This window comes from Grammomys surdaster, unplaced genomic scaffold (assembly GCF_004785775.1).
Source record: "Grammomys surdaster isolate TR1022 unplaced genomic scaffold, NIH_TR_1.0 129, whole genome shotgun sequence".
Lineage (NCBI taxonomy): Eukaryota > Metazoa > Chordata > Mammalia > Rodentia > Muridae > Grammomys > Grammomys surdaster.
In genome coordinates this window covers 100,271-127,290 of record NW_021604587.1, presented here as the reverse complement: position 1 = coordinate 127,290, position 27,020 = coordinate 100,271, and the positions used below count along the sequence as shown (strand labels likewise).

The 27,020-nt window shown below is 37.2% G+C and overlaps 1 pseudogene; it reads left to right on the top strand.

The window, feature by feature from the left end:
* The window catches only part of LOC114610610, a 36,886-nt pseudogene extending 24,272 nt beyond the window's left edge, over positions 1-12,614 (top strand).
* Positions 12,615-27,020: the final 14,406 nt, after the last annotated feature.

Below are 27,020 nucleotides of genomic sequence, written 5' to 3'. Positions count from 1 at the left end.
TAGTTTTTCTGTCAAATTCTAATAAAATTATCTTCAGATTCATCTGGGGTCTATTTTACATTTTTAATTAATTAATGAGACTAAGACTTCAAAATGGTCACTTCATTGCACTCATTAACGAGTTCGCTTGGCACCAAATGTTTAAGTAGATAGACATATAAAGGATGCAGCATACTAGAATCATAAGCTGTAAAGTGACATTTTGAGAATAGTGGGAATGTAGACAACAATAACTAATACAGATGGCCTCTGAACAAGTTTGAGTCTTCTCAGATCAGTGCTATTTGGCTTTTTCTGGAGGGTGGAGGATGTAGACCTGCTGCTGCTAGACCTTTCCAGAAAACTCTATGGCTTAAATTCTCCAAAATGCTCTTCCTTAGCCATATTATTTCTGATCATTGGTGTCTGCACATACTAATCTATGTAAATTTGCCTTGATGAAGTCTTAAAACACCTATCAACAGATACTGACTTTTTTCTTTTCTTGTATATTATACCCTATATGCAGTCTCTCAGTCTTTCCTGCCTATTGCAGTAACATCTTATCATAATAATTAACTTTTGTCCCACTGAAAACCACAAGCATACTCTTCCGTTGTAATTTGTTTCTGGTCATGGTATGTTGTAAAACAACAGAAAAATATAAAATACTAATCAGAAGCACAGAGATTCTCGAATTCGAATGCATTAGTTCTGAATATACTACCAGTAACTGAAAAATGCTTGGTTGTAAAATACACAAATGGAAAAAGTATAGAGCTACCAGTGTGAGGAAAGGGAAAATTTTTTTTCAATATTGGTGGCAGTCCAAAGTAATACAGACATTATTGAAATCAATGTGTAAATTCTCCAAAAAAATGTAAAAAACAAATTATCTACCACATGCATCTATTTAATATTGGGCATATATGCCAAAAGGACAATATATATCTCCACACATATACACCTGCTCATTCATGGTCATTACTACTCTATTCATAACAGGAAGGAAAAGAAAATTACATTTATGTGTGTCAATTAATGAAAGGGTAATTAAAGTGTAGTAAATGTACACAAGAGAATTATATGTAGCTACTAACCCAAATAAAATGTTCATATAGGAAGATATAAAAGAGAATAACCTTTCTTAATAATGTAAGCCAGACACAGAAAGATAAACATTGCATGCTGTTTCTAATCTGTAGATGGTGCTTCAAATTCTTATATATGTATGTTTAAGTTGAAGGAACTGGAGGATCCAGAAAGTAGATGTAGGATATGATGTTGTGAACATGTAAGACAGTAATAGTAGAACATAGGTACTGTGAATAAAAAAGGGGACTATGGAAGATGAAGGGTTAAATGGTATATGGAAGCTATCTGAAAGTAGAGTGAAAGGAATAGTGAAGAATGAGTAACATTAAAGCCCTGTAAAAGGCCCTTTGGAAACCCATCATTGTGGATTTATTTCCTAAAATATATTTTTCCCCCACATGCATAATATGACTGGATCCCTCAAGTTTACACTAAGGGAATAAAACAAAAATCAGGGTCTGAAAATTGTAAGAGCTACATGAACAAGACATTTACTATCAGATATCTCTCAGGCATGACAAGAAGGCACAATCATGAACTCTTAAAATGTGGTTACCAGAACAAATAAAAACCAGTTACATGTCAAAAGGAATTGATGGTATCTCACAATTTCTCTGTGTCTGATTTATTTCTATCATTGACATGTCCATGCCTATGTAAAAAAATACCTTTAATATAGATTTCACTGGCTCCTTATATATCCATTCAATACTTTCTCAGCTTCCAAAATACTCGTTTACTTATCACTTTCAATTTCTTGACTAAAGATGCAGTGTATCAAGTTAGATTCAACAACTTGCCACCATGAATTCTCTGTCATAGTGGAATATATCTTCTGGAACTGAGAGTCAAAATAAGCCATTGCTTTCTTGCATTGATTTTTCATGTTTATTGTATCCCAAAAGGGCAAAGAAATTCAGATAGAAAATGGGTCCTGAGAAGTAGGACCACTGCAGTAATAAACATCTGCTTTTTAGTTCCATAAAATGCATCTTTGGAGAAATAGGAAAATATTTACAGCTGTGGGATAGAAAAGTGATCAAATTCTCTAAGACGAGCTTACTCATCTTTGCTAGAGTAGGAAGAGAAATATGAACAGTGGCTCATGGTATGTCAGAGCAGAATAAGGCCAACATTGGAAAGTAAAGGAGAGGTAATAACTAATATTTTGGAAAAATATTGCAAATTCTGTTTGTTTCAGAAGGATTTGAATGAGGCTGAATTTTTAGTAGGTAATGAATGTATTTGACAGAGGAAATTTCAATTTGGAGAGCACTAACTCTGTGGCATGGTTACAAATCACTACTCTTTTTAAGGTCTATATTGAAAGAGGACAGGGTTAACAGTATATGAAAAGAAATGTACAGTTTGTTGAGGAAAGGAGTACAGTTAAGTCTCAACTAGCACCAAGGACTGTCCTGAAAATGAGGAAGTGATTGCTACAAGAAAGTCTCAGGCTCTGTACTGGGACTCCAGGAAACATTCTAGGGGTGAGGCTTCACCCAGCAAAGACTTCAACAGGCACATTTGGATTTGTTTGAAAGAGAAGGTCTCACATAATGATATAGCTAAAGAGTTTTATGTCTCAGACAACTACCTAGGAAAGTATTTCCACTGATTTAGCAAGTAACAGAGAGAGATAATACTGCTTAGAAGACACAAGGGGTAAAATTTCCACCTAGAGATAACAACATAATTGAAAAGTACTGTCCCTGTGGTTCTTGATTTACTGTTTTAAAGATTTACAATATACAGTATTGCAGAGTGTTCTTCTATGGTTTCAGAGATGTTCTGATGAAAAGCAGTATCAGGTTCCCTGAAACAAAACCTTGAGAGTGAATTACATGAAACTGTGGAGTTAAGGTAATTCAATGGTGAGCCATAGTCAATTAACATTTCCCAGAAAGTTTGAAAATCATTAAAAGTTCGTAACTGATTTCTTCTGCTCTGTACATTTTGTGGTTGAATTTTCCGTAGCTTTATCTTATAAACTAGCATGGGGAACCATTCTTTGTTGAGGATTGGTCTTTTGCTATCTATTATAATGCTAAGTGTGGTTCACCAAGACCTGGTTTCCTCAGAGAGGGGAGACATTCCACTTGTACACCTTGGCCCTAAGTTATATCTGATTGGTAAATAAAGATGCCAACAGCTAATAGTTGGACAGAAGGGAAATAGTTGACATATACTGGGCTTGTGGATCAGAAAGAAACCACAAGAAAGAATGTGAAAGAGGAAGAAGCTGGCATGCATTTGGGGGAAAAAAAACCCCAAAATAACAACAACAACAACAAAACCAAAAACATGTCCCAAGGGCTTGCCAATTTGAGTTAAGAACAGTAAGTAGTAACACAGGGTTATCGATAGGAAAGTAGATTCTAATAGCATAAAGGGAAACTGCCCAGCTTTTGTACTATTTAAGGCTTATTGTAAATATAATGTGTGTGTGTGTGTGTGTGTGTGTGTGTGTGTGTGTGTGTGTCTGTGTCTGTGTTTTAATTGGGGGAGTAAATTGTCTAAGGCAGAGTAGGAACCCAAGGTCAGAATTAAATATTTATGTAACAGTCCTCCATTGTTTGTAGTAGTGCAAAATTTTACAACCACTTTGGAAATCAGTTTGACAGTTTCTCAGAAAATTAGAAATAGTTCTACCCCAGGACCCAGTTATACTACTAGTTGACCCAAGCCCAAAAGATGTTTCACTCTACCACAGGGACACTTGCTCAACTATGTCAATAGCCAATTTTTTTTTAATAGCCAGAGACTGGAAACAACCTATATTTCTCTTCATTGAAGAATGTGTGGAGAAAATATGGTACAGTTATGTAATGGAATACTATTCGTTTATGAAAATCAGTCATCATGAAATTTGTGGGTAAATGGATGGAACTTGAGAATATCATCCTGAGTGAGGAAACCCAGAGCCAGAAAGATAATTTGTACTCACTTGTAAGTGGACATTAGTCATAAAGTACAGAATAACCATGCTACAATCCAAGGATCCCTCCCCCCCTAAAAAGGATAACCCAAGAGCAAATGCATGAATCTCACATAAATTGGAAAACATAGTCATTGGAGGTAGAAGGAGAGAAGAAACTGTGTGGAGGAATGAAATGGGAAATGGGGTAGGCAATCATGTATGGGGAGAGGGAGGGCAGGAGAGGGCTAGGAGGGAGACTGGATATCATAGATAATTGATAGAATCTCCTTTCTGTAATTTGTATGCTGGAATAACAAAGGTAAAGATGAGCTCCTGATATATGGATAAAAATCAATGTCCTTCATGAAAAGAAACTAGGTTTCTTATTATTCTAGAATTTGTTTATTTAAGGAGAAATGACAATCTGTTTCTCCTACTTTTTAATTTTTGACTATTCTGTCCTTATTTTCTGTTTAGCAGGTGGATAGTGATGGAGTCTCTTGGACTAATGCTGCTGACTCCCCTTTGACTCACAGTGTCTCTGACAAAGATCTGTCTATTAGAGTATTGACTAACAAGATGTTATCTGACAAGTTTGGTATTTCTCATATAGTAACTTCTATTGATTTCTTTAAATATACTGGGGTAACAGCAACTAGTGTTTACTTGTCATTGGTCAAGATGAGTATATTTTTATCATTCCAATGACCTGTTATGCTTATGGCTTTGAAGTAAATGAGGGAGTGAAGATACAATCTCTCAAATATCATCTACTACCCAAAGCTTATGGTTCTGGACTGGCTTTGTATATATTTTGGGTTTCAGGCATGTTGATTTTGAAATAGAATTCCCCTTGTGAGTTGTGCTTCAAGCTTGTAAAAATGTCTGTCACTCTGAGTGGATGACTTGGGATTTTGTTTAACTTGTCTTCAATGGGAATACCTTGGCCATATGAGGATAAATTTCTTGAATCCCATCATAGACCATGTTCTGTTATAATGGCTCCATAAGGAAATGCTCAATTTTCCCTTTGTCAGTAAAGCACATACTTACACAGTTTGATTGTGTATAAGATTTTTGGAAAAGATGAACAACTTTGGAATGGATATGCATTGATATTTAGAATCTTCTTGTGTTACACCTCCATACATGTTTGGGGAAAGGAATCCCTTTATTCCTGAAAGTGAGAGACATTTCAAAATTATTTGTATCAATTGTATCCACTTTAATTCTATAAACTCATCTGTTAATGAGAGACTTCCTTTGCTTGACAGACTATCTTCTTTATGTCACCTGTGTATCATAATGTCACATGGGATAGTGATTTTAGACAAATAGGCTCTGCTTGAACAACATCATACTATGATTAGAAAGCATTAAATACTTGATGTAAACATAATGCTATTGTGTGTTGTGTAATTCTAATGCTGATATCTCTGCCCCATATGTGGTTGCAATCCTTATTTAAGTATCTTCTGTCTCAATATTGTGTAAGTATTGCTCCACATTTATACTCTGATTTGTCAATAAATGTTCATCAGCTAATGAGTGACCAGGGTAGACAATAGTGAAGAATCTTCTCCCAGCTAGGGGTGGCAGCAGAAAAGACAGGGAAGAAGTAGTGATTCAACACTAGAGAAGGTCCAGAAGACACCATGAGAAAACAGCTTGAGCAGAGAAAGACAGAAAATTAAAGCATCTTGGGGATTTTGTCTGGGAGGTGTTAAGACTAGAGTAGAGGATTAAAATAGAGTAATACTGCTCCGTTGTTGTGCTTTAAGGGTAAATAAAAAACTTTCCAGTTGAGGGTCAGTTATTTACAAGCTAACTGGGTTAAGAGGAAAAGAGCAACACCTATAAAAAATTCACTAACATTTGCTATCAACTGCTAAACCTAGAGTGCTAACTTTCATACTTCCTGGGTACAGAGAAGTTTCCTATTCTTGTTCCCTTAAGAGAAAAACAAAGCCATGAAAGCAGCTTTAGAAAGAAAAAAATCAGAATTCTGAGCAGGTAAAAAAATATTTAAAATTAGGTTCTTGTCTGAAAGCATAGCTGAGTATCATTAATAGTATCAAGAGTTAGCTCTGGCCTATGGGATAAGTCTCAAGTCGGGCCAGTTATTGGTTGACTGTTTCCCCAGTCTCTGTTCCATCTTTCTATGCACATCAAGTAGGCAGGAAACATTTTGGTCTTGTTGGTGGGGTGATGTAATCTTCCCTAAACTAGAAGCCCTGCCTGGCTACAGGGGATAGTCACATCAGTCTCTATATCCCCCTCTGATAGGAATCTCATTTGAGGACTTCATAAAATTGCAAAGTCTCTGTAATGCAAAGGACACTGTCAATAGGACAAAATGGCAACCAACAGATTGGGAAAAGATCTTTACCAATCTCACATTCAATAGAGGGCTAATGTCTAATATATACAAAGAACTCAAGAAATTAGACTACAGACAACCAAATAACCCTATTAAAAATGGGATATAGAGCTAAACAAAGAATTCTCAACTGATGAGTCTTGAATGTCTGAGAAGCACCTAAAGAAATGTTCAGCATCCTTAGTCATCAGGGAAATGCAAATCAAAACAACCCTCAGATTCCACTTCACACCAGTCAGAATGGCTAAGATCAAAAACTCAGGTGATAGCAGATGCTGGTGAGAATGTGAAGAAAGAGGAACACTCTTCCATTGTTGGTGGGATTGCAAGATGGTGCAACCACTTTGGAAATCAGTCTGGCAGTTCCTCAGAAAATTGGTCATAGCATTACCTGAGGACTCAGCTATACCATGCCTGGGCATATACCCAGAAGATGTTCTTACATATAACAAGGACATATGCTTCACTATGTTCATAGCAGCCTTATTTATAACATCCAGAAGCTGGAAAGAACCCAGATATCCTTCAACAGAGGAATGAATACAAAAAATGTGGTACATTTACACAATAAAGTATTACTCAGCTATTAAAAACAATGAATTCGAGAAATTCTTAGGTAAATTGATGGAACTAGAAAATATCATCCTGAGTGAGGTAACCCAATCACAAAAGAACACACATAGTATTCACTCACTGATTATTGGATATTAGCCCAGAAGCTTGAAATACCCAAGATTCAACTCACAGATCACATGAAGCTCATGAAGAAGGAAGACTAAGTGTGGGTGCTTTGGTCCTTCTTAGAAGGAGTAACAAAATACTCAAGGGAGTAAATATGGAGACAAAGTGTTGGACAGAAATGGAAGGAGGGGCCATCTGGAGACCATTCTACCTAGGTATCCATCCCAGGTGCAGTCACCAAAGGTAGATGCTGATGTGTCAGGAAGTGCATGCTGACAGGAGCTTGACATAGCCGTCTCCTTAGAAGTCTGCAAGAGTCTGACATATTTGGAGGCAGATGTTCACAGCTAACTATTGAACTGATCATGGGGTTTCCAATGGAGGAGTTAGAGGGAAGACTGAAGGAGCTGAAAAAGTTTTTGGTTCCATGAGGAGAGCAACGATACCAACCAACCAGAGCTCACAGGGTCTAAACCACTAGACTGGGAACACCTAGGAAGGGACCCATGACTCCAGCTGTATCTGTAAGGGAGGATGGCTTTGTTGGGCATAGGTGGGAGAGGAGATCCTTGGTCCCATAAAGGCTCGATACCGTGTGTGGGAGAATTCGAGGGTGGGGAGGTGGGAGTGGGGAGTAGGTGGGGGCACGTCCTCATAGAAGCAGGAGGAGGGGGGATGGGATAGGAGGTTCCTGGGTGGGGTGGGGGAAATGGGGTAAGGGAATAACATCTAAAATGTAAATAAAATATCCAATAAAAAAAGGAATCTCATCTCAGGTTGGCCTCATAGACTACCCATAACCTACCTCATCTCAGGTCTCTGGCTAGTCCCAGAGATGATCCCCACCCATTTCCATTCTCATTCCTAAGCCTCCCTGCCATTTTTATATATTTCATATATTTCCTGTTCTTGTATCTCTAATATCTTTGAGAAGGTATAGAAACATTATGATTATTAAGACTAGATTAATAAACACAAGCATAATAATAACCATAATGGCAATGTGTCACTTTCAGTTAGATTATCTTTCTCTTTGTTTCTACCTTTGGACCTTTTAAAGTACATTATATAAATTTTAAGTTTTACCTTGTTGCACCACTTATCTTTGTGTCTTTTTTTATACCTATAAATTTTAAAATAAAATTTTACATGAAATCTCTTTCCCTTCTTGGCATTAAAATGTAACTTTAGTTTTGAATGTTTTATTAAATTTATTTATTCAGTTTACTTCCCAATATTAGCCTCACTTTCCTCCAAGTACAATGTCACACAGATCCTCCCATCATTCTTCCTTTCTGTTCTCTTTTGAATAGGACAGCCCTCCCCTACGTATCCCTCTTCAGTACCCTCCCACTACTGCCCAACCCCAGCACATTAATTCATTACAGGACTATGTGCTTCCTCTCCCACTGAGGCCAGAGGAGGCATTCAAGTTAGGGGAATAAGATCCACAGACAGGCAGTAGTTTAAAGGAAAAACCTGCTCCTATTGTTGGTGGACCCACATGAAGACTAAGCTGCTACCCTACTACATATGTACAAGTCACCTAGGTCTAGCCTTTGTTCCCACTTTGGTTGGTGGTTCACTCTCTGGAACCTCCTCAGGGGTCAGGTTAGTAGACTCTGTTGTTCTTCTAGTGGAGTCCCTGTCCTCTTTGAATCTCTCAATTTTTTCCCCAACTCTTCCATAAGACTCCTTGAGCTGCATCTAATGTTTGGCTGTGGGTCTCTGCATCTCTTTTTACTGGCTGATAGGTAGAGTTGCTCAGAGAACAAATATGCTAGGCTCCTGTCTGCAAATATAACCATATCATTGTTAGTTTCAGGACTTGGTTCTTGTGTATGGGATTGGTCTTAATTTGAACATTTCCTCCATCTCTGCTCTATCTTTGTCCAAGCATACTGTGTAGGTGTAGCTGCATATTTTCCCAGAAAGTTGGGAGAAGCTAAGGTTCAAGGAGTAAGGAGAGGAAGAGGAGGAGTAAGGAGAGAAAGAGGGGAAGGAAGAGGAGGAATGAGGAGAGAAAGAGGGCCAGAGAGAGGGGAACATGATAGAGGATGTGTGCATGTCTCTAGCAGTCAAAGGTAGTTGATATATCTAGGTTGGGTATTGGGTTACACCTCTAATTGTGTGGGCATCTTGTTAATGAGCATTATCAAACTTATAAAGCCTTTGGTTAGTCTTTAGACATTAGAGTTTCATTCATATTAGGTACCGCGTGGATGGTGGGATGGTCTGAGCTCAGCCCAACCTTGTGGAGACAGCATGGAAAATTGGCAGAGCCATCTCCCACACTGGCATCTTGTGGGTGGCAGGGCTAGTGTCGCTGGCCACCTGAGCTGGTGGCCTGAGTGACGGCAGCAGCGAGCACATGCCACTGCTCATGACATCAGGCCTAACCTAGTCAGGAAGATGGCATCTGATGAAGAACAAGTAAGATTGGGAGCCACTGGTTTTAAATTATTAACCTCAACATGTAAGCAGGATACCTTATGGGTCAAATATATACTGAATGGATTCCTGTCCTTAGTCCTTCCCTGGGAGTTGTACATGGCTACAGGAAGTGGGAACTTCAGGGTCAATATCTCCCTTTACAAGAGTATCAGGTCCCTAAGAATCCCTGGGGCCTCCCCTATCCTGGGTCTCTGGTAGATCCTATAGATTTCTGTCTCCACAGCTGATTGCAGTTCACTCTCCCTGATTCTTCCTACATCTCACATCCCACCTTGGTTCTCCATCCATCCTCTCAAACTCCTTTCCCTGTCTCCATTTATCTCTTATATTTATTTTATTTCTCCTTCTGAAACAAAATTCAATCATACTGACTTGGGCTCTTCTTTTTATTTGGCTTCTTTGGGTCTGTTGATGATAGTGTGATTGCCTAGTAATTTAAGGCTAATATACACTTATAAGTGAGTGTATATCATGTGTATCATCTTGGGTCTGAGTTACCTCACTTTGGATATATCTAGTTCTATCCATTTGCCTGCAAAATTTATAATGTCCTGGTTTTTAATAGCTGAGTAATATTACTTTGTGTAAGTGAACTGTATTTTCTTTATCCATTCTTTACATGATGGACATGTAGATTGCTTCTAAGTTCTTGCTTTTATGAAAAAACCTGCTATGAACATAATTGAGCAAGTGTCCTTGCGATATGGTGGAATATCTTTTGAGTATATGTCCAGGAGTGGTACAGATAGGTCTTATTCCCAATTTTCTGAGAACTGCTGTTTATTTAAAAAGTGGTTGTACAAGTTTATAGTCCTTCCAGCAATGGAGGAGTGTTCCTTTGCTTTACATCCTTGCCAGCATCTGCTGTCCCTTAAGTTTTTTTATCTCAGCCATTCTGATTGGTATAATGTGAATCTCAGGGTTGTTTTGATTTGCATTTCCCTACTACTAAGTGTCTTGAACATTCCTTAAAGTACTTCTGGGTAATTCAAGATTCCTCTGTTGAGAATTCTGTTTAGCTCTTGTCTTACAGTTTTTCTGCTGTGAAAAGATACCATGACCAAGACAAGTCTTATAAAGGACAACATTTAATTGGGGCTAGCTTATAGGTTTAGAGGTTCAGTCCATTATCATCAAGGCTGAAACATGGCACCATCCAGACAGGCTCAGTACAGGAGGAGCAGAGAGTTCTCTGTGTTCATCTGAAGACTGCTAGTGAAATACTGACTTCCAGAAAGCTAGGATGAGGATCTTAAAGCCCATGGTGACACACCTACTCCAACAAGGCCACACCTACTCCTCTAATAGTGCCAGTCTTTGGGCCAAGCATATACAAACCATCACACTCTACTACCTGGCCTTCATAAGCTTGTTCAAATATTTGAGATTATGGGGGCATACCTAAACATAGCATAATGCAAAATACATTTAGTCCAACTTCAAAGGTCCACATAGTCTACAGCAGATTCAACAATGTTAAATTCCAAAGTTCAAAGTCTCTTCTAAGGTGCATCCACTTACTTGTAATCCCCAAAGCAAGACAGGAAAACTGGTTGGTGAACTCCAAACTCTACATCTCCATGTCTGACTTCAAGGATGTCTTCAGATCTCTAACTCCTTTTTCATCTTTGTTGACTGCAACAAATTTCTTTCTCCAGGGCTGGTTCCAGTCCCTGTTAGCAGCATTACTCAGCAGATAGCCCACACTCTGGCATCTCAAACATCTTGGGGTTTCCAAGGCAGCTTCAATGTTATAGCTTCTTGTTCCGATGTCTGGGATCCACACATGATCTTCTGGGCACCTCCAAAGGGCTGGTGTCTCTCCTCCAGCTCTGCCCTCTGTAGCACTCTAGGTTCTCAAAGTAATGATTATGTCATATTGCTGAGAGTTGTCAAACCTCTTCCGTTCCTCATCAGTCCCTCCAATTTGTATCACCTTTCTTCAGAATGTCACATGGGTTGTTTCCAATCTCTGCAGGAATAAAGAACTCCCACTGCCTATATAGACAGTTCAGGAGATTTTGCCAGCTTTATGTGTCTTTATATATTAAACTGACATAAATGTTCTTGTAGCCAGTATTTGGGTAATGCCATACTCTACAGATGGAGGAAGTGAGGAGATACAGAAAATTATTGATTCAAGGGTTGGACCCTTCCTCATGCCCCGTCTGAGATACTAGGAAGCAAAAATTCAAACAGCAGCACAGAGAGCAGTTGAGAACATAGTGACTACCTATGATGAGCAGACCCAGGTAGTTCTGAACTGTGATGTCCTGTCACAGGTATACCTGAAAGAGTAAATAAATAAGAAAGCAGTATGGTTCCTTTCCAATATAACAGCAGGCAATCAGCAACAATTTCACTCTGTAATAGATGCTGGGTTAATCCCTATGATTATTCATCAGCTCACTAAGGGGGACTTCAAAACACAAAGGACGGTGCTTGGGTAATTAGCAACTTAAGGATATGTGGTAGAAAAGATCAAGTTGAATACCTTGTATAAGAGAGTGTAGTATCACCATCTGTAAGTTACTATCAGTAAAATATTCTCAAGTGGTTCAGGTGGTTCTAGATGTTCTACAAAGTGTACTGTTAATGGCTGGTGATGAGGCAAGCACAAAAGCTGAGATAATAGATTAGTACATAGATGTCTTAGTGTTTACACTTACAGCTTCAGAGGTTCAGTCTATTATGATCAGTGCTGGAACACGGCAATGTCCAGGCAGGCACAGCATAGGAGGAGCAGAGAGTTCCACGTTTTGTTCCAAAGGCAAACAGGAGAATGGCTTCCAGGCAGCTAGGATAAGGGTATTACAGCCCATAAAAGCACATTTAATACAACAAAGCCACACCTCCTAATAGTGCCACTTCCAGGGCCGAGCAAAGAGAAACCATCACAGGAAGTTTGTAAAAAATTGAACTTTTGCAGCAACATGAAAATTAAGACACATATACATTAGCATTTAAATCATAGATAAATATTTCTCTGGCGATGATATTGATAAAGATCCTAGCCTCATTCCTAAAGCAACACAAGGAGATACTTACAATTTTCACCCAACAACCAACTTTCAAACAAAAATAATAATTTCTAAGGTCAATTAAGTGCATCATCTTTCATTCAATATGAAAGTCCAAAAGACAGTCACCAATTGATAATACAGGAAGCAACAGATGGCTCCCAGTACTCTTGCTTCTTCATTTTGATTCTTATAAAGCAAGACATGTCTCAGTTACTTTGCAGATGTCAAAGGTCACTCTCACATGGACTGTAAATGCATATGCATGATTTCCTAAAGTGTTTTAGAATTCTACCTAACAATCTCAACTACTGTATATTTTCCACGATCCCTGGAGCCACATGCTGACAACTGCAGTCTCCAGTTAGAATATTCCATAGTGGCAGTGTATCAGTTGCCAAGTGATATGCCTTTGGAAAAAAGGGTGCACTGTGCATCAAGACACGTTGGTATGATGCATATTAAAGAGGTGCAGTGTGATCTGATTCTCCGTAATTGTCCTCCACAAATATATTTTTATATTTTTATATTCTTATGTGAAAGAATTAAAGTACAAGCCAAATGATTTTTATTGGTGAAACTGATACAAAAGTTACTGAAAACAAGGAAGTTGGTTGTTGATTAAAAAGATAAGCTTTTAAAACTGTACCTTGCATACAATTAATTGATGTGTTTAAGCCAGGCGGTGGTGGCGCACCCCTTTAATCCCAGCACTTGGAAGGCAGAGGCAGGTGGATTTTTGTGTTCAGGGCCAGCCTGGTCTACAGAGTGATTTCCAGGACAGCCCGGGCTATAAGAGAAACCCTGTCTCGAAAAAAAAAAAAAAAGTAAAAAATTGATGTGTTTATTGTCTATCTCAGAAGCCAGGATTAGAAGAAGAGTTTAGATATCAGAGAATATTTTTGATATTATTCCTAATTTTTGAGAGCAGCAAATCATACTTAACCACTCACTTCAGCCTGTGTGTTCTGCTGTTTTAAATAATCAAATGCCGTGCATGGTGTCTACCTGAGCTGCAACCAGTTATAGACATGAACTTCTGTTAAGTTGAAAGCAAGAGTCCTTGACTGCAAAAATCCATGAATAAATAAGTCAAAACAAGAATGGAAAAGGTCTAAATACTCACTGGTGATGTGTTAGAACAAAGTCTTGCTTTCAGCTTCCAGGAGTTAATTTTTTGTTTGTTTCAATTTGATAATTGAATATGGTTGATTTATATTGGGTTTAAACTGTAGAGCTTTCACGTTTACTGTAATTTAGTCTTAAAACATTTTTTTTTTTTTTTTTTTACTTAGTAACTAATACTTCTGGTAATGTGGTGTCAACAAACCAGGAACTACGTATAAGTGTTTCAAAAATTCATTCTTAAGTACTGGGGAGCTTATTCACATCCCACTCAAAGGATGTGCACATACTAAAAGATAAACCAAGGATCTGTGTAGAGGAATAGTCTTCTGTTATTTAGCTCTGACTGACTCCCCTTTGTTCATTTTTAACAAGAAAATGATTGTTATACCTATCATCTTTCTTTTACAACTCCTTATATATCCATTAAGCAGGCAATCTCAATTCCATTTGTGATTTTAACTGGTTATTTATAATTTATAGCTGCTTACCAAAATACCTTTTTAAAAAATCTTTTCTGAGTTTTGTTTGATCTATTGAAGATGCTCTGGCCTACATACCTGAGTTTGTATACAGAGAACTGTTGTTCAATTGTTCTGCAGATGAGTTTCTTCTCTGTTGACATGAAATGACCAAATTTAGTTTGATATTGTGACCTCTTGAGACATTTCTTGACAAGTGATTACCATTTGATTTTTCCCTTTTAGTATACATTCATTAGTCCAATGTCAGCCATTGCCACAGGTTCTGTATATTCCAGAAATTTGATGCCTTCTTTTTGTATTTTCTCTTAAAAATCCCTACATTTCATCTTTCCATTTAAGTGTAAGTCATAGGGTAATGTAAAGGATCCTGGTGGTATGTCCTGTTCTCATGATGATATCTTCCTAAAACAAGGAAAATTTCTCTGAGTAGTCATATCAACTTACAGTGCATATCTTATAATGGAAAGCAGCAGACTCATAACTTGTGAAATAGCTAAAACCCCTCTTCTCAAACAGGTTACTTCTGTTAGTGTGTTGTTATAACTATGATTGTGCTGCACAAATCAGTAGGAGTAATGTCCACAGATTTCAGAAAGATACCAAGAGATTTTAGTTGAAGAGGAAGAAGGCTGTTTTGTGTCAAAGAGTTCCAAAGGATTACAACATTTTTCTTTCCAAATTTATTTTTAATTATTTTTACATATTCACTTTACATCCCACTCAATGCCTCACTCCCTGTCACCCTGTCCCACAAGCCTTCTCCAACCCCCTCACCTTTTCCTCTGAGCAGGTTGAGGCCCCCATGTCTTATCCCTCACTCTGGAAATTCAAATCTCTGTGAGGCTAGTGGCTTCCTCTCCCACTGAGGCCAGAGAATGTAACCAAATAAAACTCACATACAGGCAGTGGCTTCTTTGATAGCTCCCATTCCAATTGTTCAGGATCCACAGGATGGCTGAGGTGCACATCTGCTGCATATGAGCATGGAGGCCTAAAGACCTGCACATGTATATTCTTTGTCTAATGATTCAGTCTCTGACAGCCCCACGGGTCGAGGTTAGTTAAATCTGTTTGTCTTCCATCAGAGATCCTATCCCCATCAGGGCACAAATCCTTCCTACTATTCTTCCATAAGAGTACCCAAGCTCCATCGAGTGTTTGGCTGTGGGTGTCTGTGTGAGTCAGTAGCTGGGTGGAGCCTCACAGAGGACAACATGCTCCTGTCTGCAAGCATAACAGAGTATCATTGATAGTGTTAGGGATTGGTGGCTGCCCATGGGACAGATGTCCAGTTGGGTCTATTATTGGTTGGCCATTCCCCTAGACAATGCTCTATCACCATGCCAACATTTTTTTTTTTTTTTTGTAGACAGGATAAACGTTCAGCTGAAAGTTTTGTTGGTGAGTTGGTTTCTTTATCACTCACCTGGTGTTCCTGTCTAACTACATGAAATGGCCTTCTTAGGTTCCATATCTGCAGTATAGTGAGTTACAGTTAAGGTTACCTATGTTGATTTTTGGATGCCTCTCTTATCTAAGGTCTCTGTCTCATCCTGGAGATGCCTCCACCTCTACAACCTAGTCAGTTGAAGATTTCCATTAATTTTTATGACCTTCTAGCCTTCTCGCCTGTTCTTTGAATATCTGATCCTGAACTCTCTATTCCCTTCACCATAGCCCTACCTTTTAGTACCCTTCCTCCATTTGCCTCTTATGAATATTTAATCTCATGTTCTATGTGAGATTTAAGCTGACTACCTGGTCCTTCCTTCTTGTTTAGCTTGTTTGGTTCTGTGGAGTACAACATGGTGTAGTGTGTAGTTAAAAAAAAAACCTATCATGCTAAACCAGCTAGACAATGGTAACAACAGTCTTGTCCACCCCAGTTCCCAAGCTGGCTGCTGAGCCACTCCTCACATTATCCAGGCCATCTTCCCTCTGTGGCTAGCTTGCAGAAAGTTGGCTACCCTTGGCTGAAATCCCTTTAACCCCCTAAAATGATAACACTAGAGACTTGAGATAACCAGCCAGATTTATACCAGTAAATTTCCAACCACAAAATTCCCTCACAAAGAACACAAAACTCAATTAATATAAATACATACTGTATACCTAGATTGGACAAGTGTACTTTACACCGTTTATTGTCCAGCTGTGAAATCCCTAGCTTCTTGTGGCTTCTCCAGACAATGTGGGTCAGCTTCATCTTCTGGTTCCAATTTCTTCTGTCCTCCTCTCTCTGTCTCTTCCCTTTTGGAAAACTTTCAGCTCTGCCTTTCATTCTACTTCCCAATCATAGGCGCTAGCTTTATCTGACCAATTAAGATTTCACCTTACCTCACCTAAGTACAGGCAACCTTTTGAGTGAGCGGAAAAAACCAAATAGAAATCTACAACAACATGGTACCTGTGTTTTATGGCTAATATCTACTTATACTTTTGGGCCTGAGTTACCTCATTCAGGAAGTTATTTTCAAGTTCCATCCATTTGTCTCCAAAATTCAGGAACTCTTATATTTTAATAGCAGAATAATATTCCACTGGGTAGATGTATCACATTTTATTTATCCATTGTGTAGTTGAGGAACATCTAGTTTTTTTTTTAATTTTTAAAATTTATTTATTTATTTATTTATTTATTTATTTATTTTACAGTTTCTGGCTATTACCAAGAAAGCTGCTATGAATGTGGTTGAGCAAGTATATTTGTAGGTTGGTGGAGCATCTTTTCTGTATATGCCCAGGGGTAGTATAACTGGATCTTGAGGTAGGACTATTCCAAGTTTTCAGGAAAACTGCATAATTGATTTCCGAAGTGTTTCTAAAAGTTTGTACTCCCACCTGCAATGAAGGAGTGTTTCCCTTGCTCTACATTCATGACACCCTGTGTTATCTCTTGAGTTTTTGATTTTAGCCATTCTAATGGGTATAAGATGGAACCTCAGGGTTGTTTTGATTTTTGTTTATCTGATGAGTAAGGACTTTGAACATTTCTTTAATTGTTTCTTAGCCATTTGAAATTCCTTTCCTGTGTGTTACCTGTGTAGTTCTGTACCCCATTTTAAGTAGGCTTTCTTGGGCTGTTAGTTTCTAACTTCTTGAGTTCTTTGTATATTTTGGATATTAGCTCCATGTCTGAAACAGGGTTCGTGAAGATCGTTTCCCAGTTTTTGGGATGCCATTTTGTCCTATTGACAGTTTCCTTAGCCTTACAGAAGCCTTGCAGATTCATGAAGTCCTATTTATTAATTGATCTTAGAGCCTGCTCTGTTCAGAAAACTGAGTCATGTAGCAAGTGTTCAAGGGTATTTCCCACTGTCTCTTCTATGAGATTTAGTGTACCTGGCTTTATGTTGAGGTACTTGTTCCACATGGACTTGAGTTTTATGCAGGGTAATAAGTATGGATTTATTTTCATTCTTCTACATGTAGATATCCAGTTGGCCCAGTTGGCTCAGTTAAATTTACTGAAGATGTTTTGATTTTTCCATTGGGTTATTTTGGCTATTGGATTTTTTTTTTATCAAAAATCAAGTGTATGTAGGTGTTTGGGTTTATGTGTGGGACTTCAGTAAGATTTCATTGACAAACTTGTCTGTTTCTGTACTAATATTATGAAGTTTTTATCACTATTGCTTCATAGAACAGCTTGAGGTCAGGGATGGTGATTACTCCTGAAGTTCTTTTAATGCTCAAGATGGTTTTAGTTATCCTTGTTTCTTTTTTTTTGCATATGAAGTTGAGGATTGCTTTTTCTACATCTATGAAAAATTGTCTTGAAATTTTGATGGGAGTTGCATTGAATCTGTAGATTGCTTTTGGTAAGATGGACATTTTCATTATGTTAATCTTACTTATCCATGAGAATGGGAGATCTTTGATCTTATGAGGTTTTCTTCAATGTCTTTCTTCAGAGACTTGAAGTTCTTGTATGGATCTTTTACTTGCTTCATTAGAGTTACACCAAGATATTTTCTATTATTCTCAGCTATCCTATCCTAAAGGACATTGTTTCTTTAATTTCTTTCTTGGCCCACTTATCATTTGTGTAAAGGAGGAATACTGATTTCTTTGAGTTAATTTATTTTTATCCTGCCACTTTACTGAAGGTGTTTATCAGCTGTAGAAGTTCTCTAATAGAGTTTTGAGGTGGTTTATATATACTATCATATTATCCACAAATAGTGATACTTTAACTTCTTCCTTTCCTATTTGTATCCCCTTGGCCTCCTTTAGTTTTCTTGTTACTGAGTAGATATTCAAGTACTATACTGAATAGATAGGGAGAGAGTAGGCATCCTTGTCTTGTCCCTGATTTTAGTGGAAATGCTTTAACTTTCTCCCACCTTAGCTTGATGCTGGCTTTTGGATTACAGTATGTTGCTTTGATGCGTTTATGTATGACTTCTGTATTCATGATTTCTCTAATACCTTTAACATGAATGGGTATTCAATTTTATCAAAGCCTATTTAGTATATAATGAGAAAATCATGTGATTTATTTATTTCAATTTGTTTATACAGTGGATTACATTGATGGATTTTTGTATATTGAGTACTAGGATGAAGCTTGCTTGATATTGATGAACTTTGTCTTTGGTGTGTATTCCATTTGCAAATATGTTACTGAGTGTTTTTGCATCAATGTTCATAAGAGAAATTAGTCTGAACTCTTTCTTTTTTTGCTGACTCTGTGGTTTAGGTATCAGGATGACTGTAGACTCACAGAGTTAGTTTGCCAATGTTTTTTTCTGTTTCTAGCTCTTCATTAAAAGTCTGGCAGAATTCTGCACTAAAACTATCTGGCTTTTGGCTTTTTTGGTTGGGAGACTTTTAATGACTGCTTCTATTTTTTAGGGGTCATGGCTCTATTTAGTCTAACTGATCTTGATTTAACTTTGTTAAGTTCCATCTGCCCAGATAATTGTAAATTTCATTAAGTTTTTACAATTTTGTACAGTAAAGAATTTTGAAGTAATACCTAATGATTCTGTGGATTTACTCAGTGTCAGTTGCTATGTCTCCCTGTTCATAACTTATTTTGTTTATTTTGATAATGTCTCTCTGTCTTTTGTTTGTTTGGCTAAGCATTTGTCTATCTTTTGTATTGTTTTCTTTATTTATAACTGGTTGATTTTATCCCTGGTTTATTTTATTTCATCCCTCCTACTCTTCTCAGTGTGCTTGTTCATTTTTTCCCAGAGCTTTCAGGTGTAATTTTAATTTGCTGATATGAGAACTTTCTAATTTTTCTATGGAGGCACTTGGTGCTGTGAACTTTTGTCTTAACACTGCTTTCATTGTGTCCCATAAATTTAAGTATTCTGTGTCTTCATTTTCATTGAATTCTAGAAAATCTTTAATTTTTTTCTTTATCTCATCCCTGACTCAGAGATCATTGAGTAGAGAGTTGTTCAGTTTTCATGAGTTTGTACACTTTCAGGTGTTTCTGTTGTTGATGTCCAACGTTAATCCATGATGATCTGATAAGATACAAGACATTATTTCAATTTTTTCCTATCTGGTGAGGCTTAATTTATGACCAACTATATGGTCAGTTTTGGAGAAGAATCCATGAGGTGCTAAAAAGAAGATTTTGTGTATGTGTGTGTGTGTGTGTATTTGAATGAAATATTCTGTAGATATGTGTTAGATCTGTTTAATTCATAATACCTGTTAGTTTCACTATTTCTTTTTTTAAATTGGTTATTTTATTTATTTGCATTTTAAATATCATCCCCCTCCCCAGTTTCCCCTCTGCAAACCTCCTATCTCATCCTCATGCTCCTTGTTTCTATGAGGGTGCTTCCCCATCCAAGCACTCCCACCTCACCATCCTAGCATTCTTCTATGCTGGGGAATCAAGCCTGCATAGTACTATGGCCCTCCCACTGATGCCAGATAAGGCAATCCTCTGTTACATATGTAGCTGGAGCCATGGGTCTCTCCATTCATTATGTCTTTGATTAGCTTTTGTCTGGATGTCCTGTCCATTAGTGAGAGTAGGGGTTCACATTTCCACTATTAATGTGTGGGATTAGATATTCAGTTTAAGCTTTAGCAATGTTTTTACAAATATGGGTACTCTTGTGTTTGGAACATAGATATTCAGAATTGAGATATCATCTTGGTAGACTTTTCCTATGATAAGTATGAAGTGGCCTTGCTTGTACCTTTTGATTAATTTTGGTTGTAAGTCTCTTTTATTACATATTAGAAAGGTGACTCCAGCTTGCTCCTTGAGTATATTTGCTTGGAAAATCTTTTCCAGGCTTTTGCTCTGATAAAATGTTTATTTTTATTGTTGTAATTTCTTGTATGTGGTAGAATGATTGAGATTGTTTTCACATACATTCTGTTAGTCTGCATAATTTTATTGGGAAATTGAATCCATTGATATTGAGAGATATTGTGACCAGTGATTTTTATTTCCTATTGTTTTAATGGTGTGTGTGTGCGTGTGTGTGCGTGTGTGTGTGTATCTGCAGGTCTCCCAGGAGATCAGTTGTAGCTAGAGCCACAGATCCCCCAGTATATCTGCTTCAACTCAGGGATACACAAGGCAGGCTCCAAACAGAGACACTCAGGCCAGCTAACACCAGAGATTATCAAATGGCAAGAAGCAAAAGCAAAATCATAAGCAACAAAAGCAAAAATACTTGACACCATCAGAACCCAAATTCCCCACACAGCCAGCCATGATGTTGACCTAAAATCCCATCTTATGAAGATGATAGAGACCATTAAGGAGAATATAAATAACTCACTTAAAGAAATACAGGAAAACAAAGCTAAACAGGCAGAAGCCCTTAAAGAGAAAACAAATCCTTCAACAAAATATATGAAAACACAATTAAGCAGATAAAGGAATTGAACAAAGCAAACCAAGACTTAATAATGGAAATAGGCACAATAAAGAAATCACAAATAGAGACAACCTGGAAATGGAAAGTCTAGGATAGTGATCAGGAGCTAAAGATGAAAGCATCACCAACAGAATACAAGAGATTGAAGAGAAAATCTAAGTGTATAATATGCCATAAAATATATTGACAGAATGGTCAAAGAAAATACAAAAAATAAAAAGCCCTTAACAGAAAGCATCCAGGAAATTCAGGACACTATGAAAAGATAAAACTTAAGAATAATAGGAATAGAAGAGAGTGAAGATTTCTAGCTCAAACGGCCAGAAAACATCTTCAACAAAGTCATAGAAGAAAACTTACTCAACCTCAAGAAAAAGATGGACATAAAAGTACAAGAAGCCTACAGAACACCAAATAGATTTGACCAGAAAAGAAAATCCTCTCATCACATAATTATCAAAATACTAAATTCACAGAACGAAGAAAGTATTAAAGCTCTAAGGGACAAAGGCCAAGTAACATATAAAGACAGACCTATCAGAATTCTCCACAGAGACTCCAAAAGCCAGAAGATACTGGATAGATGTCATGCAAACCCTAAGAGAACACAAATGCCAGCCCAGGCTACTATACCCAGCAAAACTCTCAATCATCATAAATGAAGAAACTAAAATATTACAGGATAAAAACAAATTTGAACAACATATATGTACTAATCCACCCTACAGAGGATTCTAGAAGGAAAACTCTAACACAAGGAGAGTATCTACATTAAAGAAAATCCCCAAATATGAGTCATCTTACAGAAAACTCAGAAAGAGGGAATCACACAGACATAATTCCATCTCTAACAACAAACATAAAAAGGAACTAACAATCATACATCTTTAATTTCTCTCAATATCAATGGACTCAATTTCCCAATAAAACAACATATGCTAACAAACTGGATAAGCAAGCAGAACTCAGCATTTTTAATCATTCAAGAATCATACCTCAACAACAAGTACAGAAACTACCTAGTGCAAAAGGATGGAAATTCTTTTCCAAGAAAATGCTTTCAAGAAACAAATTGGAGTTACCATTCTAATATCCAATAAAATAGACTTTCAACCAAAAGTTATCAGATGAGATAGGGGAAAATGCTCCATATCCATCAAAGGAAATACCCACCAAGATGAAATCTCAATTCTGCACATCTATGCCTCAATGAAAGGGCAACCAAATTCATAAAAGAAATGTTACTAAAGCTCAAAACCCACATTGAACCTTGCACGATAATAGTGGGAGACTTCAACACCCCACTCTCAACAATGGACAGGTGATTGAAACAGAAAGCAAAGTGAGCAGAGTGGTGGCAGCACTAGAATAACCTTTATCCACTATTCCTTAATGCTGTTCTCAGTTCATGGGACTCTTGGGGCCACTTGTGGCTTGTGGCTTCATAAATTATGTCATGACCAGGGCTAAGGCAGCCAGAAATAGTAGTGATCTGCAAGTTATTTTGGCTCTGTTTTGATCAGACCTGAAGATGGACATTCAAGAGTGTAGCGGACTCAAGAGTCATGGGAAGCAAAGATGCCTATTGACATAGTCTGCTGGGCAATGTAACTATAATCTCAAAATGCATTGCTATTTAAATTATTTCTCTACTTCTTTTCCAAATCTTCATCCATACAAAAAACAACCCCTCATATCATGTCCTTCCTTTGAGGAATCCTGCTACTTTTTCTAGTTCCTTAGCTCAAGCATCCTATGTAGGTCCAGGCCCTTCTTTTTGCTTGTCAAGTTCTGGTCATCATAGTTTGCAAACATGGAACCTGTATCTGTCCCCTCAAAGACTTCTTCTAACATCATTCTGTTTTTCCACAGTATAAATGAAAAATTCAGATTTAATGCCTAGGCTCCTTATTGCTGAAGCTTTCCCTTTACATCTGCACAGGATTTGCTATTATTCTCTGGGCTGTTAAACTAGGAGCTTGAGGTAGTCTTACCCAGTCCTTTCCTGAGAAAATTCTTTATCACTTCTACTGTGTGAGCCTATACTCGATTAGAGCACATGATGTTTCCTTTTCTGGACTCATGGGTACCAGTTTACCCATTCAGTCATAAAATCACCCAGAGTATCACTGGGTATAAGACTTATTACAAAGACAGTGTACTGTACCTGGTATTTCATTGTATCATGGAGCAAGCCAAAAAAGTTCCTGAAACAATATGTCTTTAAATGTTTACCAGTAGAAATGGAATATGCTAAAACTCTGAACTATACTAGTAGTATACAATTTGGGTTGATATCAATGGTATTGAAAATATATTTTATATTAATATGTAGTGTCATCAAGAGCACTATATCTTAATTATACTTAAATACAGTCCTAACACTCATTATTAAGACATGTGCAATGTCAAATATTTAGCTGGATAGGAGAGTACATATATTGCTGAACCCTTAATAGAAAGCTAATGATGTTAGTCAAAGGTAGGGAGACTCTTACCATCTTAATGATCAGTAGGCCATTTGGAAAACTTATTTTTACTGTTTCTGATCTTATTGCCCTTTAATTATAGTTAAGAACAATTTTAAGTAAAGTGTTAAGTAAATTTTAAGTAAATTTTAAATTCCTAGACATATTAATCATTGCCATTGAAACTGGTTCAGACCCTAGTTTACTAAATTTTTTGACTGTGAGGGGATATTTGTGGCCATAATCTTAGGAAGATCTCCAGTGGATAGTCATAGTTTTCTTTTTCTTTCATTTTTAAAAATTTTTTATTATTTTATTTTTTTAAATCAAATCGTAATTTTTACTTATTCACACAGGAGTTATAAACACCAAAAGGCAGGATGTGGGGAAGGGGATGACACTGGAGTGTGGGTGTTCAGGGGGAGTACAGGTAGCTTTCAGAACATAGTATCGGCTGGGTGAAGGTTCAGGGGACAGGTCACTATGACTCTGCCTATGATTCACTTGTCCTTATCTAAGTTGGTATTATCCACTGAGGCTACCTATTTACAAGGTCTATGACTACTCAGGCTGGTAAATTTCCACAAAAGCTGCCTGTTTATAATAGCTTATAGACTTCTGTTTCAATGTTTTTCCACAGAGACCCAAGACTTGGTGTTAGTATACGTGTATGAGATGCCTATTTCTGATTTTAGGCCTATGACTGATTTTAGGCCTTCAGTGTATAAGCAGGGCTGTCCCTGACATCTCCTCCCTTCTCTAAGTATAGAAGGGCTGTGGCGATTCTAATCTTGCGAAGGCGGGGATAGAGGCCTGACCTCCAGTAATTGAAGGGGACTTTGTAATGGCTCCAATATCTCTGCCGTTGTCCAGTGATAGCCATAATTTTCTAATTTTTGGTTTCTCAGACAGAATTGGACAATGATTTTTATCCATCACAATGTCAAATCAGGATTGTATTGTCTCCACAAATCCAGGAGTCTTCAATGACCAGTTTGACTAGGAAAACACAGCAAAGGAAAACTTGTGACCAATTTCTCATAAGTTAATTAAGCTTTTATGAGTTCCATGAGTAATAATACATGGTTATTTTAGAACAAAACCACTAGGCTGTGAGACAACAGAAAATAATAGAGGGAAGTTCATACAGAAAAGAACCAGAACACAGGAGAGCACCACAACTGTTTTATTTAACAGAGACACATACATATATATACATATATAGCACATAAAATATAAAAAAATTTATGATATATAATAAAATATATAAATTTATGATTTCTATTATATGTGACAAAATATATTTATATATTTTAAGTGTACAAAAATTATATAACATTTATATTTATATTTCCATTCAAGGAGAGAGAGCTGATACAATGGATGTTGGAAGTGTTACCTGTGCTGTGTAGAGTCAGTTTAGGGACACTGATGGGACTATGAGAACAAGACTAACAATTTATTTTACCTCCTGTTTGTACAAATGCATGTACTGAGTAGATGGTCAACATTGTTCCAACACTTACCATACACCGACCAATGTATTTATTCCTACTCTCTACATTTCTATCCTCCATACCTGTCCCTTTCAGGATTCATGAACTTTTATTTCATTGTTTGGATGACTCACTTATCCTTGACTGTTCTTTTTGAGCACAGGTTTCAAGTTATCCTTTGGAGCAGGATATGGTTAACTGTTGGGCACACAGTTAAAACAATGTCTAGGCTTCTCTTGGAATTTACAGGTAGTTCTATGTTTACCAGGGAATATTCTTGATTCTTTATTTAACATTGACAAGAAGGATCCTGTGTAAGACCATTTTGGGTGTATACCTAAAATATGATATTTTCATCAGCCACTTCGAGATCATATATTTGAAGCTATGTGATAAAGGGAAAATTTGGCAGCTATTTCATGATCCCCCATGTTTGCAGTACTCTGATATTTGCTTTTTGGTGTGTATATTATTAGCTTTTCTTTGTGAAATTAAAAGTCTTTTGGGTGCTAAACACTCAACTATCATTTTCTTTCAATGTCTTATGTAGTCTATCTCATATTCAATGATCTTCACTTATACCAGGTCACTAGTGCCATGTAGAGGTTCATGGACTGGAAAGTTAATGCTTTCTTTTATTGAATCCTGTCCTTTGATGTGCTTCCGTATACCAGAGGCTCTCTGAAACTGAAGACCAACACTTTATAATACAGACAATTGTGTGTCTTTTAAACCCAGACATGTAACAACACTAAGAATAATGTTTTTTTCTGCCTTTGAAGTCTCTGGATGGAGTCTTGACCCTGTCCTTTGGCTGGCAGTCATTTGAAATATTTCCTATGTAGTTGTTTGAGGAAAGAATTTAGTTTCAGCTCTGCTTTCAGAGATATGTACACTTCCTCCACTGGTGTCTTTGCTTGGTAGAGTCTTGCATGCTGAATAGCTTTCCTATTGTCTCAGTACAATATATGAAGATTCTTTTGAGAAACAGCATCTTCTTCTCAAGAACATGTGTTAGTTATATATTAGACTTTCTCATGCTGTTTTACACAATAAATTGAACATTTTTAAATTTCGGTATCCACCTTCTTGTTCTTCTTTTTTATTTGTTAGTGTAATCCTCAAATATAACAGTGCTGAGCAACAACCATGTTATGGAATTATTGTTAGTCTATGTGGAAATTTCTTGTGCTAAATGCATACTTTATTACATGTAAAGTTCCCCTCTTTGACAATCTCAAGACCCATATCTTGACTGCTTAGGAAGCTTTTGTGTCTGCCAGTGGGAGAATATTACTGGACACATTGTTGTAAATGTCTCTCTTGGATGTCACATGTTTCTGATTTGTATTGCTGCTAGGTCTTAGAGAAAAAAAAATCAACAATAATTGTGATATTTCACCTTATAACATTCACTGTGTCCTCTACTCAGTCCAACCAGTATTCAGTTACTGCCTTAATTTATGAAACTCAATAAGTAAAAGTCTGTGACCCACTCATTTAACCTAGACTGCTTGTGAGACTAGTCATTAGACACTAAAAAGCTCACTGTTGGTTACATATTTGAAAGCTATGTCTATCACTCCTTCATTCAAAACATAGAAGTAGCACTGTGTTCTGCAGATAGCAGTAGTGCTCCTGGAGTCCACTCCTGATTCATGATTGACCATGACAAGAACATCTTGTGTAGGACCATCTTCAAATATGAAGCTATGATTGCAAGAGACTTTTGCTACTAATTTACTTTTTTCAGTTTTTTTCATTCTTTCTTCTTCCAGTTCTCTGGTAGTTAACTGAATCTCTTTGTGGGTAGAATAAATACTTTGTTGAGACTTAAGCACTCATATATCATTTATTCTCAGTGCCTTAAACAGACATAATTCACTATAGTCACTTCTGCACACCTTCATTGCTAACTAAACATTGTCTCCATATGTTCATGTAATATAACATTTTTTTTTTCAAACCATTGGCCATGATCCTCACAGGGGTTGCTATCATATACCACGTATATCAGATACATACATTAAAATTAATATCAGTAGTGTAAT